A 9,891-nucleotide genomic window follows, 5' to 3' on the forward strand; every position below is an offset into this window, starting at 1 on the left:
GGAGAGCATTATGTGCTGTTGTTACTAATTGTGAATATTCTTCGCTTTAGTTTGTTGTCAATTATTATTAAAAGTGAGAATTTGTGATCCAATGTAATATTACTCAGAAAAGATTTAGTATCTTTCACAGCCTGTAAATAACTTTGTTGTATTTGTCTGATGCAGAGATGGTAATAGGAAACAGATTTCAAAAGCGGTGCAAAAAGGAATGTGTGGTTGTTCTGACAATATAGTTTTCTTAAATTTAAACCTGATAAATCAACTTTGGACTTATATTTTCTGTAAGTAGGATATTTTAAAGTGAGGCAACATAAATGAATTCCTTAACTGGAACATAAAAATTAGCACTATGTTCTTACCCTTCTGTTGAATTCTAATGAATAAACAGACACATGTTGGGGCTTTAAACAACATCTGGCAAAGCAGTATAGAGAATTTGTTCACAAATTGCAGAAGGAATCTGAGGTGGATCTTCCTTTTACCAACTTTTTAACCCCAAGAAGTGAAAAGTGACGCACACATTTCAAATGTAGACACATCCGTGTCATGAAGGGCACTGGGACATTTCAGCCTGTTTACCAATACTCTTGGTCTTCATTACCATGAAATACCTATCTGAAGCCATCTAAAAATTGGCAAATGAAAGTTAATTAAGCTGCAGTGAAGATATTAGATCAACTAACCCCCTCAATGGGAAAATTACTCAGGCACAGGAGACCTCTGCGCAGCTTCCTTCATCTTTTCCCTTTTCTTTATTACCTGTGGAACCACAGGACACTAGATACATCCACTCAAACTTTGTATCTCCAGGATGAATGTCCAGTTTTCCTCCCCCATCCTGTTCATTTCTATGGATTCACACTACCATGGGCTTCCCTGTAGTGCGGGCTATCCCTAAAAATCAACCTTACTGTAAAGGGTGGAATAGCTTTTGGCTGTTGTGTCATGAAAAAGTCAGTTTAGGAAATGCAGAAATTTTCCCAGGGATATGGGATTGCTGGTTAGGGTTTTCCTCTTAGAGACTTCCATCCCCAATTGACTGAGCCTACATTCCCTAACACCAAAGGGTTCCCAGCCCTTCTGGGCCATGGTGCACCAGCTGAAGGATTACTGACATTGCTATACCTTTCCTTTGCACTCAAGTATGGGTCACTGCTGCAAAGCAGCCAATTTGTCTGTGGAAAATGAAGTCTGGACTCTTGCTTTCATGGCTGAGAGTTTTTTTATGCTCTCAAGCCTCATAAAGCCACCGTGCAGCTCCAGGTGTATGCATGGTTTTGTGTGTTTTTAATTTGGTTTCTTAAATACTTCAGATTAAAATCCATAATATTTTTCTAATATAATAGAAAGTTTGGAAGAGTCAGCTCTAATTAGTTTTATTATTGCTGGTAGCAGCTCTTGGCATACATAGATTTTTGATGGAATCTTGACTTCTGTGGAGCTGGAGCACATAGGAATTTCTCACAAGAACAGAAAGGAGTGAAAATTCTAGTCTTTTCCATATTTCTAAGCAGCCAGTTATTTTGGAATCTATTACAGATGTATCCCATTAACCGTCAAGTTACTTAGTAAACTCACCAAATTACTGCACACTCACTCAATAAAAGTGCTAGATATATAAACTAGCAAGGAAGTTCTCAAAGTTTTGTTTAAACCTCAACAGGGGAAAAAATGTTTTGGTTTGGTGTTTTTTGTTTTGTTGTATTTTTGGGATTTTTGTTTTGTTTTGTATTTTTTTTTTAAGCAAGGAGTACACCGAGGGAAAATGAATGTTAAAAATCTAGCAGAACAAAATGAGGGCTTGCATTTCCAAACCTCGACATACCACATGTGCCTATAAAATACAGGAAATGGGTACAAATGTGAAGCTGCACACAGGATTAGAGGCACATGAACACATTTAAAGCAGGTGGAAATAATGTCAGCTGGAGTTGTAATGTTAGGCTGCTACCAGGGGGCAAAGAGTAGATGTGGCTGTACTGCCATTAAAATACTCTTGATACAATTTTCTGAGAAGAAAGCATAAACACAAAAAAATTCTGGCATCCTTAAACAAATGTACAGATGTTAGTTGCATCTCTTCCCATTGCTTTTAAAACAGGAAAGCCTCCAGGCCTTCAGTTCAACTGCAAAGACTTCCAAATCCAGAGAGCTACTTTTTCAACAAAAGAAGCCTTGGGCAACAGCAAAAAAAAAGACTTTTTTTAGTCAACTGGCATTACAATATCATGCAAGGCCAACACATGACAGCAAGTTATTGGGAAATCTGTGGTCTGGTGCTGAGTTATCCTCGAATAGGTATGTCATGCATTAAAACAATGATGGGATGTACAGAGAGCAAGTAATAAGATGGCCTCTACTGCCCCCACAGACTCATCCCTACAGGGTCAGCACAGGCAGGGGTAATCTTTTGTAAAACTTCTGTTTCCCCTCACATTTACCAAATAGGACCCTTTGGGGTATTCCATATCAGAAAGAGCCTGCCAGAATCAGTGCAAGGTCTACAGAGGAATCAAGCTTTTCATCTCTCTTCAGATAATCCTACCATCAGTGAGGGTAAAAGTAATTTGTCATTAGCTTTGCCCAGTGCAACAATCTCCTCCCTCAAGGTCCTGGGGGCAGCTTGAGCTACCAACCCACCAGCCAGGTGCAAGGGCTAAGAGATGCCACAGAGGCACAGCACAAGATGGCCCTGGCCCTGTCTGCATGCTCCGGGATATGAGTTGCTCTGTGTGCACAGTTGGTAAAGTTTACTGCATCCTGTGCCTCTCCTGCCAAACTCTTGCTCCCAGTGAGGATCCAAATCAAAGGCTCTTCTACTTCTGCAGCCCTGCTTCCTCATAGCATCTTAGATTACACATTTTTCCATGGTCTAGAGGAGCACCCATATCCTACAGCTTAAAAGCAAAACCTGAAGAATTGCCCGGTCCAAAGAAATTTGTGTTTCCAAAAAAGACAAAATGCGAATGATTTCAGAGTCTGGAATCCCTTCAATCGGCGCTTTCCAAAAACAACCCTAAGCTCTGCATCCAAAGTCTACTGAGGGAGAGAAAACAAGCAAACCTTTCCCGCTTCTGAAGATACGGCATACTTGCTTCAGTGCCCATTAAATGAGATAGTAAGTTTTCCTCTTCTCTGCCAGGTTAAACTACAGCTATTCCTTCCCATTATCTTGTACTGTGCTCTTCCAGAGCACAAATAAAGCACCATCTGGCCCTTCATTAACTCTATTTGATTTCTTTTGATCTCATGTAAACGATGAGAAAAAGATCTAAGACTCCCTTCTCCTCTTTAGACATGTGCATAACTCACATCAGTGTCAATGAGAGTTAAACATGCCTATGGAGAGGAAGAAATAGAAACCACTGTGTGTTTCACTGTCGCATCTTTGCATTTGCAAAATGGAAACAAAATGGTCCAAAACCTAATTCCCAGATTACATTCCTCCAAGTCTCAAAGTGAACCTCAGAGAGGATGTAGAAATACCAGGATACTGTGACAGGACACAATGGGGTTGTTGATGTTCTTATTCATAAAGAAAATCCTCTCGATTGTCATGAATTCAAGTGTCTGCAGCCCAAAGGAAGAGAAAAAGAATAAAATTTAAAATGCATTTTGAAGTTTTCCACAATATACTTGATCTTCTGTTTATATACAAGACAGAATTTGCTGTGAATTAAAGCCCAGGGTCACGGTGCTTTCCAAAGCTCCTCTTTTATTTTCCGTCCACAACCCCCCTCCCTAAACAGCATCATCACTCTCCAGATGAATGGAGCACGTTCAGCAGTATCTTTTCTCACTGCTGGTCAATTTGTAAGGACAAAAGATGCTCCCTCTGTTTTGCATTGGGCAAAGAAGCAATGGCTCTGGAGAGCTTGCAATCGCCAGTTAATCCCTCGCCCTTTCCAAGGCATGTGCCGATGTAGCATCTCGGGCGGTAAAGGCCGGGGGTACCTACAGCCCCGGGAGAACCCCCGTCAACCACGCAGTCGTGGTCAGGCAGTGGGGAGGGATGTGGCATACCCCCTCACATCCCATGGAGCGGACTAGCTGGTACATCCCCTGGTGGGATGTGGTGGGATGCTGAGGGGTTCACTCCGTCCTGCACCACACCCCTGGCACTGAGGGTCCCGCTGTGCTCTCCTGCCAGTGGGTTCCCCAGCCTCCGTCCCACACCTCAGCATTCCCTTCAGCCCCTTCAGTGAAACTTTCCAAGGAACAGGTAATGAATGGATTGCAGGGTACATGAGTGTGTTAAGAACAGCTAAGCACGTCCCAGAGTTCACCGTTCTAAATGTACGCCCTCTTGCACCCAGCTGAAGCCCTCTCTGTGCGTGTGTGCATATTTGTGTACGCACACGTACACACCTCAGACCTGTCTCTGCAGTCCGGGTACTCCCGGCCTGAGCACCAACGGTACAGTCGCGGTGCTGCAGGACGCGACGGGCGCTTTGCAGCCGGACCTAGGCGGGAGGGAACGGCGAGCGCGGGGCCGGGGAGAGCGGAGCAGCTGCGCGGGGTTCCGTGGGCACGCAGACGGGCACGGGCCGTGACCAAAGGGCTTTGAGCCTTTTGGTGGCACCGCGGCGGGCGGCTCGTCCCGTCATCCGCGGGTGCGGAGCGCTGCGGCCCCGCGGAGCCCCGGTCCCGGGCGAGCCGCGGACACCGCGGGCGGAGCCGGGCCCTGACAGCCGGTCCATTTCGCTCCCCTGGCGTTCAATGCGGGCTCTGATCTGGTGCAATAATCAATAATCATCCTTTAGTCTTTGAACACCAGGGGGCTGAGAGGACTTTTCAAGACAAATTCCTCCGGCGATGATGTATATTTCACACTTACTGTGCACTTTCCACTGAGAAAAGAGAAAGAAGGAAAGAGGAAGAAAAAAAAAATAGAAAAGCGGAAAAAGAAGAAAAAAGAATAGAGTGAAAGAAGAAAACACTAAAGGAAACAATTGCATTTACCTACAGACATGAACGACTGACAGAATCTGGACCGCAAGGCATGTCTGTATTTAATATAGAATAGTGCAATTGATATACATGTATGTGTGTATATGTATTTGACATACATATAGATTTGTATTATTATGTATGTGTGCATGGATATACAAACAGGCATTTGTTTATTGTTTAAAAAAGGCGCTAAGGGACTTTACCCACGCAAATTTTAAAGGATAGAGATTTTAAAGCCCCGCTTTCCTTGAGTCCCCCACTAGCGCCTTGGACTCGCCCAGCTCCCCGGGTAATTACGAGCAGAGTGCTCGCACAGTTCTAATAACGGTGTCCCTTTCAGCACAACATCGAAAAAACAATATATTTGAAAGATGTATCTTGTACGCAACACTTGATAGGGAACTCGGGGGAAATGATCTCTTGGATGTTCCTGTGAAAGCATTTTGGTCCGGCTGATTGTGGGAGAATTTAATTTTGACGAGCCAAATCCCTTCATTCAGGTGACAGGGTGAATCGGGCCATGCTCAGGGGCTCGGCCGGCACCTCCTGCAGCGGGAGACGCGGGCAGCGTGGGGAGCCGGGGTGCCTGTTGGATGCCTTCTTCAAAAATCGCTGCCCAGATGGAGCTCAGTTTTGTCCTCCATCGATGCCTTTCTAACCCTAAAGCCTCCCTGCCTGCCTCTTTCTCCGACTGCTCCCCAATAACGCGCTCGCCCGCCGCTTCTTTGGTGTCCCGGCCGGGCGCCGGGGCGCGACGGCCCCGCTCCCAGGGTCTGCGGGCCGAGGGGATGTTCCAGCACAGAGACAGGACTGCGGAGAGCCGTGGCTGCGCCCGGAGGGTGCCGGAGTGCGCGGTGTCCCATCACTGTCCCCAGACATGGGCCACCGCCAGCCCGTGGCTCGCCTGGGCTTCGGGGATGTTTGCAGGGGAGGAGAAAAAAGCCGAAAACGAGTGCTGCCCCCAGAGTGCGCGTGTTTTCGCTCCCTCGGCAGCGAGAGACGCGCGGGGCTGATCCGAAAATCCGGGCGTGAGGCTGCGAGGTGAAGCCTTCGGGCTCCCAGCGCCGCGTCCCGCGGCTCGGGGAAAGACCAATCGGCGAAGGTGCGTTTCAGTCAGCGAGACAGTGCAATTCCCCTCGCATATAAACACAGGAACGGCCTTTCATGAAATTCAGACAACTTTGTAAAACACCATCTACTCACACGTTCACACCGAGAAGAGCAGTAAAAGGATATGAGTGCAGAGTCTGGATTTTATATTTTCCTGTCCTCTGGGGTCTGGTTTTAGACGGAGGGGATTGTGGTGGGGTTTTTTTTCTTTTTTTTTTTTTTTTTTTTGTTTTTTTTTGTTTTTTTTTGGTTTTTTGGTTTTTTTTGTTTTTTTTTTTTTTTTTTTTTTTTTGGTTTTTTTTTTTATTTTTTTTCTTTTTCTGTGTGGGGAAAGATTAACCTTTCGAGCTGAGAAATACAGGTGCTCCAGGAATTTCTCTCCCCGCGCCTCCCCCCTCCCCCCCGACGCACACATCTAGGAGAGAAGGGCCAAACTGGGTTTTGCGGGACAGGGAAAGAGAGATCACAACGTTGAAAGTTAAAACAAAGGGCTCTCGCGTTTCCCACCGAGCAGTAGTGGGCTAATCATGGCAGGAAAAAAAGTCAAGTCCTTAGCAAGTGAGGCAAGAAGGAAGAAAGCCAGTTCAAGACGGAGAGGCAGGGACTTTCGTTCAGAAATTGGTCTATGCTTGGAACAGGAAAGAATTGAGTCTTCCCTTCACATCTGTCCGACTATTTCGGTTTATTTATATCTGATGGGGAAATATCATCTTCTCCCTCGCCGCCCTGGAAACAGGAAAAGCACTAGCAGCTCTCTCCTACGGGATAAGCTTTTCTGTCGCCGGGAACAAGGGCTGCCCGCGGGATCCGGCGGCGGCCGGCGGAGCGGGGGCTGCTCCGCGCACCTCCTGGCCCCGCCGCTGTCCCGGAGCCCGTGTCCCACAGAGCCTCGGAGCGCCTCGCCGGGCAGGCTCGTGCGTTCTGGGGAGCCCTGCGAGGCGCGGAAAAGGAGGCCCGATCCTGCAGTCACACCCGCATAGCGTTCGGACTAAGCAGAGACCGTAAGGTCAGCTTTCCGAAGCAGCCTGCCGGGCAGTTTCGCGGCCATAAGTCCTTAAGTAACCTTGCATTAAAAACACAGGGGGAAAAAAAAAAAAGACTAGAGAAAAAACAAACAAACAACAACCACAACAACAACAACAAATAAACCAGAACCAAAAAAAAAGAAAGAAAGAAAAAAAAGCTTTCTTTGACACAGTTCAGTAATAAAACAATCCAAAAAGTTAAATCTTTCTTACTCGGGCGCACCAAGAAGGGAGCCCGCAATTAGCTACAAAATCCCCTGTGAGTTAATGACCTAATTTGTGATGTATAAATTCACAAACTGTCTTCCTTTCTTCCTTTTCTTTTCTTTTTTTTTTTAATTTTTTTTTTTTAATTCCACAGACCTCCGTGGAAATGTCTTTATTTATTTGTTATAATACACGAAAGCTACAACTGAGACACTCCACAATATTGAAAGAACAGAAAATACTCGCTTGGGTACCCTTGGCTTTGTAAATAACTACTTTGCCAATAGATGGCATAGTGTCCTTTCCATTGTGAGGAAGCTCCGCTTCCCCGTTTATTTATCTGTCTTGTTTGTTTTGCTTGCAGCATTTTTAACGTGTAAACGTCGCTTTGCATTTCCTTCCCCAGAGTACAAAAAACATAGATTATCTTTAAAAAGGTATATTGCAAAAATTAAAATTACAGATGTAATACATACTGTGAAACCTATAAAAATGCGTTTACAATGGTTACTTAAAAAAGAAATTTATAACTTTCATATGTACCTTACTCGTGCAATATGCAACTGCCATATGTTTCCTAGTTCCATAATTCAGTTTTTCCTGAACAGCTGGAGCAGGTAGTACTTCTTAAAGTACATTTCATGTAATATGAGAACTAGCCCTGACTAAAGACCGAGGGTTACCATAAAAAGACACAAACCCTGCTTAAAAAATGTTGTTTAACTACACATCATTTCTTACAATGGTATGATATAAATGTTCTCGTAGACCCACGTTATGATAAAAAGGGGATATACTGTATCTTTTTACTGCTGAAATCCCAGCTTCGCAAACATAAATATTTCCCATTAGTGACTCTACCCTAAACTACAGTGATTTAAAGCTACCTGATTTAATTTTATTCCATACACGTTTTCATTTTTTTCCTGAGACAATAATGAAAATATGAGTTAAATTTATAAAAAAAAGCAATAAAAAGTAAAGCCAGAGGTTTCTTCTACCCTCATTTAGCGTTTGCAAACGCTTATTTTGTGACTGAAGTAATGAAAAGGCTATTTTAAAAAATCGTTTGTCTGAAACGAAAAATAAATATAAGTGGGAGCGGCGTATTAAAGAATGGAGATTTTCTTAAAAATTATTCATACTCGTGGCTGTGTAATTAGGAATTAAAATAGTAATACAGGCTCTATAAAACGCAATCACCACAATGTTTATAATTTTAACAAGGATGCCTTTAAACTATGTTTTCAACGCTTTAATGCAGTCCCTCAGCATTTTCACCGGTCCGGAAAGCCGGTCGGTTGGCTGAGCGTTTATTTCCGTACGCTGATCTTATTTATACACCGCAGCAGGGGAGCGACTATTTTTCTTCCCCTAAGTTTTAAAACGAGACCTGCGGCTGCGGGGGTAGCGCCCGGTGAGGACGGCCGGGCCGAGGGGTTCGGCGGGGCAGGGGAAAGGCCGGTGCCCGCCACGCGGGGGATGACGCGCGCCTGCCTTCGGACCCCGCGCCCCGTCGGCGACTACGGCAGGCTGGCCCCGACCCGTTCGCCTCCTTGGTGCGCGCCCGTCCCGCAGTGCTGAAGCGGGAACAAAACTTGTCACGCCGTATCGATGAGCCTTCCCCTAACCCCGCTCGCGGCGACAGTTTGGGGGCCGCCGTGGCCACGCTCTTTGGCAGGTTGGGCTTGGCTTCGGCGCGACCGGTGACAACCGCAACGAGACTCCCCGCGGTTTAGGCTAAACCTGGGTCACTCCAGGCGACAAAGGGCTCTGTGGGCGATTTGAGCGCGAGGGCTTCCTCTCTCGTCCCCGGCCCTGTTCCCTTTTCTCGGCTCCTGAGCTAGGAGCATAGAACGGGATGCTGCATGCTCTGTGGTCCTGGAGGCTGGCTGCAAGAGCGGCCTCGTCATCCGCTTGTTTTGGGACCCGTCAGTCGAGTTATGTAGTTTGAAGCCGGGGAGTCTCAAGTGTCGGGAAACCGACCCCGCTCCCTCTCGTTCCGGCTCGGCCGCAAAGCTAAAGCCCGTCGGGCGGGCGCACACGGCGATGTGTTCGGGATAGGCCCCGGGACGAATACCAAGGTGTTGCCCACGGCCGCCAGGGCACCGCGAGCCTGGGCCCGGCGTGGGATCAGCCGGGGATCGCCTGCGCCCCGCGCTGTGAGCCGCGCTCGTTTTGCGTCCGAGGAAGGTGACACACGCAAATGAGAGCACGGGCCGGGCCGTTCTCACAGGAAACTAATAAAGAGCCCCGCCGCCGCTCCGGACGACTGTTCCTGCCGGCTCCCTAGGGCCACCTCTTCCCTCGGGCTGCAGCCCACCTGGCAGCGGGGAAAGCAGCCCGGCCGAAGGGTCCCCGGTGGAGGGGACGTGAGGTCTCCAGGGGCCTTTCCTGCCTCTTTTAAATTTAAGCCACGCTTAACCTTCTCTCAACCCTTTCGAGGGTCATCTGTATTGCGGGTTGCGGGGACGGTCACTCTAGGCTTACTGTTCAACCCGTTACAGAAGACCTGGAAGTGCTAATTGGCCCCCGACATACGCTCAGCCGCAAGCAAGGGCAACGGAGAGGGACGGGGGCGAAGGTGCACTTGGGA

The sequence above is a fragment of the Chamaea fasciata genome, unplaced genomic scaffold, assembly GCF_029207755.1.
Source record: "Chamaea fasciata isolate MVZ Bird 193981 ecotype frontalis unplaced genomic scaffold, bChaFas1.0.hap1 SCAF_3, whole genome shotgun sequence".
NCBI lineage: Eukaryota > Metazoa > Chordata > Aves > Passeriformes > Sylviidae > Chamaea > Chamaea fasciata.